Source organism: Rattus norvegicus, chromosome X, assembly GCF_021556685.1.
Source record: "Rattus norvegicus strain SHRSP/BbbUtx chromosome X, alternate assembly SHRSP_T2T, whole genome shotgun sequence".
Lineage (NCBI taxonomy): Eukaryota > Metazoa > Chordata > Mammalia > Rodentia > Muridae > Rattus > Rattus norvegicus.
In genome coordinates, this window is record NC_141554.1 from 123,432,620 (window position 1) to 123,441,496 (window position 8,877).

General features: G+C 42.8%; 1 pseudogene; it reads right to left on the bottom strand.

Moving 5' to 3' along the window:
- Nucleotides 1–5,245: 5,245 nt before the first annotated feature.
- Nucleotides 5,246–6,468, bottom strand: Tesl-ps1 (testis derived transcript-like, pseudogene 1; annotated as a pseudogene).
- Nucleotides 6,469–8,877: the final 2,409 nt, after the last annotated feature.

An 8,877-nucleotide genomic window follows, 5' to 3' on the forward strand; every position in this document is an offset into this window, starting at 1 on the left:
CTTTCTTGAAGTCCTCCAGCATCATGATCAAAAATGATTTTGAAACTAGATCTTGATTTTCTGGTGTGTTTGGATATTCCATGTTTGTTTTGATGGGAGAATTGGGCTCCGATGTTGCCATGTAGTCTTGGTTTCTGTTGCTTGGGTTCCTGCGCTTGCCTCTCGCCATCAGATTATCTCTAGTGTTTCTTTGTTCTGCTATTTCTCACAGTGGCTAGACTGTCCTATAAGCCTGTGTGTCAGGAGTGCTGTAGACCTGTTTTCCTCTCTTTCAGTCAGTTATGGGGACAGAGTGTTCTGCTTTCGGGCGTGTAGTTTTTCTTCTCTACAGGTCTTCAGCTGTTCCTGTGGTCCTGTGTCTTGAGTTCACCAGGCAGCTTTCTTGCAGCAGAAAATTTGGTCTTACCTGTGGTCCCGAGGCTCAAGTTCGCTCGTGGGGTGCTGCCCACGGGCTCTCTGCAGTGGCAGCAACCAGGAATACCTGCGCCGCCCCTTCCGGGAGCTTCAGTGCACCAGGGTTCCAGATGGTCTTTGGCTTTTTCCTCTGGCGTCCGAGATGTGTGTGCAGAGAGCAGTCTCTTCTGGTTTCCCAGGTGTGTCTGCCTCTCTGAGGGTTTAGCTCTCCCTCCCACGGGATTTGGGGGGCAGAGAACTGTTTATCCGGTCTGTTTCCTTCAGGTTCCGGTGGTGTCTCAGGCAGGTGTCCTGCCGCTCCTGGGCCCTCCCCCACGGGAGCCCAGAGGCCTTATACAGTTTCCTCTTGGGCCAGGGATGTGGGCAGGGGTGAGCAGTGTTGGTGGTCTCTTCCTCTCTGCAGCCTCAGGAGTGCCCACCTGACCAGGCGGTTGGGTCTCTCTCTCACGGGGTCTGGGCTATCTCTTGTATTCTTTTGGTGGTGCTTGTATCTATGGCTCGTCTATTCCTTTGGTTTTCTATATCCAGGGTTGTTTCCATGTGTTCTTTCTTCATTTGTTCTATTTCCATTTTTAATTCCTTCAAATGTTTGCTTGTGTTTTCCTGGAATTCTTTCAAGGATTTTTGTGATTCCTCTCTGTAAGCTTCTACTTGTTCTTTTTTGTTTTCCTGTGTTTCTTAAGGGAGTTCTTCATTTCTTTCTTGAAGTCCTCCAGCCTCATGATCAAATATGATTTTGAATCTAGATCTTGCTTTTTTGGTGTGTTTGGATATTCTGTGTTTGCTTTGGTGGGAGAATTGGGCTCCAATGATTCCATGTAGTCTTGGTTTCTGTTGCTTGGCTTCCTGTGCTTGCCTCTTGCCATCAGATTATCTCTAGTGTTACTTTGTTCTGCTATTTCTGACAGTGGATAGACTGTCTTATAAGCCTGTGTGTCAGGAGTGCTGTAGACCTGTTTTCGTGTTTTCTTTCAGCCAGTTATGGGAACAGAGTGTTCTGCTTTCGGACGTGTAATTTTTCCTATCTACAGGTCTTCAGCTGTTCCTGTGGGCCTGTGTCCTGAGTTCACCAGGCAGGTTGCTTGGAGCAGGAATGTTGGTCTTACCTGTGTTCCCGAGGCTCAAGTTTGCTTGTGGGGTGTTGCTTATGAGCTCTCCATGAGGGCAGCAACCAGGGGAACCTGCGCCGCCCTTTCCGGGAGCTTGAGCCCTGGACTTATTGACTGCTGAACAGGGATGACTTTCATTTTGCTGGAGAAGGAATGTTGCTTTTATGTCACTGAATCTGCGCGGGTAGAACAAGATATACAAATGCTCAAAGAGCTCTGCGGAGTCCTCTGGGCATACTATACTGCCAATACTCCTTCCCCTTGGTACTCTAAGCCCTTGATAGCTTATGTTCTTCCCCTCCTTGGCTCCATAACAGCCATTGGAGCCTTGCTTCTCTTGTCACCCTGTCTCATTCAGTCTCCAAAGCATCAGATGAGTAACATTGCTAAGATTACTACCAGTCATATCTTGGTTCAGTATCAAACTGTTCCCCACATAGGAGACAGTTTTCTGCTGATACCTCTTCCTTATAAAATGGAAAGGAGGAGTTTCAGTGCTGTGGGCAGTGAAAGGTACCCTGATATCCATTTGAGATAGCTCAAATCCCCGGTAATCCTGAAAGGGAAGGCAGGCACATTCCCAGTCTCCCAGGAGATCAAGGCCTCACTACCTGCAGCCCCTCACAAACCCATGTAGAGAGGTTTGAGACAGACCAGTCATGTAGGGCAATTCGCCAATCCCCTCCTCCACAGGTGAGGACGTGACAACAGGTTACATAGGTTCAAGACAGATCGATCAGAAGCAAGAACTCACCTCCAAATATGTAGATGAGTTTTTCCCAAGCTCTTGGGCCAAGCCAATAGGACGTACCTGCTGTCAGACACTGACCTATCCAAAAACTGTATTTAAGAGTTATGTTCATGATTAAAGGTGTGCAAGAATCACTCAGTCATCTGAGAGCTTCTGTCATAAGAATTGTAACACTGTTGTTTGAAGAAGAGATCTGCTCTCCCAAAGTCACTGCCAGAAGCCCTCCCACACCCCTTACCTGCTACTCAGTGCTCTGCTGGCTTTGCCTGGCCTGAAACAGAGGCAGAACAGCACCTGCCTGAGTTTTCTTCCCTTCTCCTGAACCCTCACACCTTGAGACCAGAGATCTCTGTAGAAAATCTCTGACACAGAAGTCCACCCTGAACATCTAAATGAGCTTCTTTTATCTGAAGCTGAGATGTGACGAGGTGGAATGGAGCCCTTGATGGTTTAATTATAGCAAAAGGGAAGGACATTACAATGTTACTAGCATAGTGGCCACCATTGAATAATTTAAGGGTGAGCTGGTACCAACAAGCAGCATTAACATGACCAAGAGTACAGCCAGGTGGAAAGAGCCCAGCAACGTAGGGAATTTGGTCCTTCTATGACCCCCACTAACTTGGAGACATAGCCATATTTAGCATATAGAATTATATATGCTAAAATATATAGTATTTATTTTATAAAATTATATATCCTAATATCTAGGAGGGTTAATATATTGTAAATATAGTCAGAGTCACTAACCCCTGATGCAACCAGGGTGAGAAGCTCAGATACAAGTTAACTTTAATGGCAGTTAGGCATTACTGCCTATAATAGGAAGTTGCTTATATGGGGTGCACAAGCAAAGAAGACAGCTAGTTTAGATATAGTACAAAATAGTATCAAAAAGGTAACACTAAATCATGCCAAAAATGCAGTAAAAGCATGGAAGACAGGTGGCATCAGTGGAACTTATAATTCCCTGTGTACAAAATCTATGTATATCCTTTGGGTTTCAAAAACTAAATGAACTGCCTACTTTTATGTTCTGGACAAAAAGTTCTCTAAAAGCAAAGTGCACATATTGTTCCAGCCACATAGGTACAAAATATCCAATGCCACAGATGAAGGTCACCAGTTTAAAAAAAGAACACACTGGTTAGGACAAAACGGCAACCAACAGATTGGGAAAAGATCTTTACCAATCCTGCAACAGAGAGAGGCCTTATATCCAAAATATACAAAGAACTCAAGAAGTTAGACCGCAGGGAGACAAATAACCCTATTAAAAAATGGGGTTCAGAGCTAAACAAACAATTCACAGCTGAGGAATGCCGAATGGCTGAGAAACACCTAAAGAAATGTTCAACATCTTTAGTCATAAGGGAAATGCAAATCAAAACAACCCTGAGATTTCACCTCACACCAGTGAGAATGGCTAAGATCAAAAACTCAGGTGACAGCAGATGCTGGCAAGGATGCGGAGAAAGAGGAACACTCCTCCATTCCTGGTGGGATTGCAGACTGGTACAACCATTCTGGAAATCAGTCTGGAGGTTCCTCAGAAAATTGGACATTGAACTGCCTGAGGATCCAGCTATACCTCTCTTGGGCATATACCCAAAAGATGCCCCAACATATAAAAAAGACACGTGCTCCACTATGTTCATCACAGCCTTATTTATAATAGCCAGAAGCTGGAAAGAACCCAGATGCCCTTCAACAGAGGAATGGATACAGAAAATGTGGTACATCTACACAATGGAATATTACTCAGCTATCAAAAACAACGACTTTATGAAATTCGTAGGCAAATGGTTGGAACTGGAAAATATCATCCTGAGTGAGCTAACCCAATCACAGAAAGACATACCTGGTATGCACTCATTGATAAGTGGCTATTAGCCCAAATGCTTGAATTACCCTAGATGCCTAGAACAAATGAAACTCAAGACGGATGATCAAAATGTGAATGTTTCACGCCTTCTTTAAAAGGGGAACAAGAATACCCTTGGCAGGGAAGAGAGAGGCAAAGATTAAAACAGAGACTGAAGTAACACCCTTTCAGAGCCTGCCCCACATGTGGCCCATACATATACAGCCACCCAATTAGACAAGATGGATGAAGCAAAGAAGTGCAGACCGACAGGAGCCGGATGTAGATCGCTCCTGAGAGACATAGCCAGAATACAGCAAATACAGAGGCGAATGCCCGCAGTGTTCTCACTGAACTGAGAATGGGACCCCCGTTGAAGGAATCAGAGAAAGAACTGGAAGAGCTTGAAGGGGCTCGAGACCCCATATGTACAACAATGCCAAGCAACCAGAGCTTCCAGGGACTAAGCCACTACCTAAAGACTATACATGGACTGACCCTGGACTCTGACCTCATAGGTAGCAATGAATATCCTGGTAAGAGCACCAGTGAAAGGGGAAGCCCTGGGTCCTCCTAAGACTGAACCCCCAGTGAAGTAGACTGTTGGAGGGAGGGCAGCAATGGGGGGAGGGTTGGGAGGGGAACACCCATAAGGAAGGGGAGGGGGGAGGAGGATGTTTGCCCGGAAACCGGGAAAGGGAATAACACTCGAAATGTATATAAGAAATACTCAAGTTAATAAAAAAAAAAAGAAAAAAAAAGAACACACGTAAAGTAAATAGAGGAATATGCAGTAAAGGAGGGGCCTCTGCCTCAACCAGGGGATGCAAAGGCTTAGGCACTGGAATGCCCATTATACACAGTGCTGTCTGCCAGAAGAAATTCACTGAGATGACATCATTTTTTAAATCATGTGCTTAACACAGTCATTTAAATTTAAGACACACAAAGTTTCTTAAAGTTAAAAAAGAAAAAAAGTATTGGACAGTCTCTTCTGATTTGCTATTTAGTCTGCACTTTCTTTTATTTCAAATTAAAATTTCTCATGAAATGCAGGTCACTGCAGACAGCTATAACTCAATACTGCTTGGTGCTCTTGTTCTCCTCTTAGGACACCATCTTCTTACACTCCATGGAACAGAAAATCATCCCTTCTACAGGAATGAACTTCTGCCCAAAAAGGCACTTGCTGCAGCAGGAGCATAGGAAGCACTCTGTGGACTCATGCCAGCTGAAGTTGTTGTACACAATTCTTTGCCCTTATGGGTCAATGGGATTGTGACATCCTTGACATATCACAGCATGGTTCTTCATGTAGCAGGGCTTACACACAGGCGTGCCATTGACCATAACATATATTTTCCCTATGAGTATGTTTTTGCACACAAAGCAGCAGAAATGATTCAGATTCCAATTCTTGTTTTCTGCTTTGGTATATTCATTGCTGAATATCAGCTTATCACAGCACAGCAGGGCTTCTCACTCTCACAGTAATGTCTGCCACAGTACAGTTTCCCACCCTTCCAGAAGTAAATCATGTGTTCCAGGATTTTACCACAGATGCTGCAGGTAAAACAAGCTGTGTGCCAGAGTTTATCATAGCCAGCCCTTTCAGCAAAGATGGTTGGGTCTCCTTCCTTTATTATGTCATTGTAATAGTAACAGGAAAATTGGGACTTCTTGAACTCTGCAGAAATGTCTATGGAGCTCACTGCTTCTGGGATATTTTTGAATCCTGCAGGGTAGTGCATCTTGTCACCTTGAGCATTCATCTCAGAGAGAAACTTCACTTCACCCACTCCCAGTGCTTCCCTCTTAAGTTTCTTCACAAAAGACTCCATCTTCTTTACCACTTGGGGAGACAACTCATGGCACTTAGAAGGGTTCTGGTCGTGTTCAGGGAACTGTTTTGCCAGCTTCTTCTTCAGGTACTGTGTCCTCTCTGAACCTGACACTGTATGTTTCTCCTTAGGCAAAATCTTCATGTATTGCATGGCACGTTTCTGGTTCTGGACAGGGGTATCCCACACACAGGTAACAATGTTGATGAAAAAGTTCTTCTTGGCATCTATTGGATTTGTCATAACATTGTGTTTGTACATGAGAGTTTCATCTGATTTCAGCTTGGCAATCAGGGTGGTGCACTTGTTTTATTCAAAGAGTCTCCCCAATTTTCTGTCATCCTCATTGCTCAGAAGTATGCCATGTTCTTCTTGTCCAAATTTGCAGTTATGACAAATTTTCTTCCAGCAGTGTAGTTCAAACCCTGCACAGTTCTCTTTGCACTTTAGACAGGGAGGTCCAAATCCTTGCTCATGACTTAAGTCCATCTATTTGTGGTAGGAAGAATAAAAGAGAATCTATTACTATGAATTTTGAAAATTTTAAAAATTCAATAAATCTAACTTTCAATTTCATATTATGCTCTTGTTGATGTAACTCTCAAACAAACCTCCTATGAGCTTCACATGGTTTAGCAAACTATGACACCAATTATGTAAATAAAAGCTGCAAGCACATATATAGCATAATTTGCATTCTCATTGTTTTTTATCATGAATGGAAAAGAAGCAAAATAAACTTGATAGAAAGACTACAAATACTGGAAGTCACAAAACTCATGAAAACATGCCTTGAGTAGGAAATAGCCTTGAATGCATTGACACAGGACACAATAAAAGAATATCTATGGCATAGGCACTAAGATTGACAATTAATAAATGGGACCTCATGAAACTTAAGAACTCTGTAAGGCAAAGAGCATTGTCAATAGAACAGAAACACCAGCCTACAGAATGGGAAAATATTTTCACCAACTTCACATCCATATAAATGGCTAATATTCCAGAGATGTGAGAATTCAAGAAATTAGAAACAATCCACTTATAACTGGGGTACAGATCTAAATGGAGAATTCTCATTAGAACAAATGTCTGAGAAACATTTTTTTTATCTTTATTAACTTGAGTATTTCTTATTTTGATTGTTATTCCCTTTCCCTGTTTCCGGGCCAACATCCACCTAACCTCTCCCACTCCCCTTCTATATGGGTGTTCCCCTCCCCATCCTCCCCCCATTACCACCATCCTCTCAACAATCACGTTCACTGGGGGTTCAGTCTTGGCAGGACCAAGGGTTTCCCCTTCCATGGGTGCTCTTACTAGGCTATTCATTGCTACCTATGAGGTTGGAGCCCAGGGTCAGTTCATGAATAGTCTTTGGGTAGTGGCTTAGTCCCTGGAAGTTCTGGTTGGCTGGCATTTTTGTTCATATGGGGTCTCGAGCCCCTTCAAACTCTTCCAGTCCTTTCTCTGATTCCTTCAAAGGGGGTCCCGTCCTCAGTTCAGTGGTTTGCTGCTGGCATTTGCCTATGTATTTGCTGTATTCTGGCTGTGTCTCTCAGGAGAGATCTACATCCCATTCCTGTCAGCCTGGGCTCTTTTTTGTTGGGAGACCTTTAAGGACTGCTTCTATTTTATTAGGAATCATGGGGTAGTTTAATTGATTTATCTGTTCCTGATTTAACTTCAGTACCTGTTATCTGTCTAGGAAATTGTCCATTTCCTGCAGACTTTCAAGTTTTGTTGAATATAGGTTTTTGTAGTAGGATCTGATGATTTTTTTTAATTTCCTCTGATTCTGTAGTTATGTCTCCCTTTTCATTTCTGATTTTGTTAATTTGTACACACTCTCTGTGTCTTCTCTGAGAAACACTTAAAGATATGTGCAATACTTTAGCTTTAAGTAAACACAAATCAAGACTACTTCAAGAACCTGTCAGACTGGCTAATAGCAATCAAAAAGTTCATGATTACAAGAATGTAGAGTAAGGGTTACAACCCCCCATTACTGATGAGAGTGCACAGTCATAAAGCCTATATGGAAATTAGTATGGAGGTTCCTCATAAAACTCTGATTCTGTCTACCTCAAGATCCAGCTATATCACTCTTGGGTATATATCCAAAGACAACCCATCTTATCACAATGGCCTTGGAAACAACCTAGATATCAATCAAACAATAATGGGTATAAAAAAGATGGTACTTCTACACAATGGGTTGTGTCTCATCGTTTATTGAAAATGGCTCCATACAATTGCAGACAAATAGATGTGAGTATAAGAAAATCATTGGTAATGAGGAAACCTCATCCCCAAGAGAATATCATGATATATACCCACTTATAAGTGGATACTAGCTGTTAAGTAAAGGATAATCACAGTACAATTCACATTCCCAGTGAAGTTAAATAAAGAGGGGAGGTTTATGGGGCACCCATGTATATCTCTGAGAAGACAACATAGAATAGATTTTATGGGTGGACTAAAACCAGTAGGAAATGGGAACTGAAGGACTCATGTTGGGGAGAAAGGGAGGGAGGGGAGGAGAGACTGTGGGGAGAGACACTGGCATAGACAGGCATTTAGGGGACTGTTTGGCCATCTAGTACAGTGGAAACTTCCTGAAACAAATAATAATAATGCTAACTTAAACCCCTTATAATGGAGGATATGGAGCCTGAACCAGCTATCTTCTGTATTGAGGCTAGGCTTTCAATGGTGGGACTAGTATAACAACTCATCCACAAAACCTATGACTCACAACTTGTGCTGCCTACAAGATATTTGGGGACAATTGTAACTTAAAAATTGTGGGAGTGGTCACCCAGTTACTAGTCTAAATTGAAGCCCAAGATATAAGCATGAGTCCATGCCCAACACTGCCTAGATGGGCAGGAT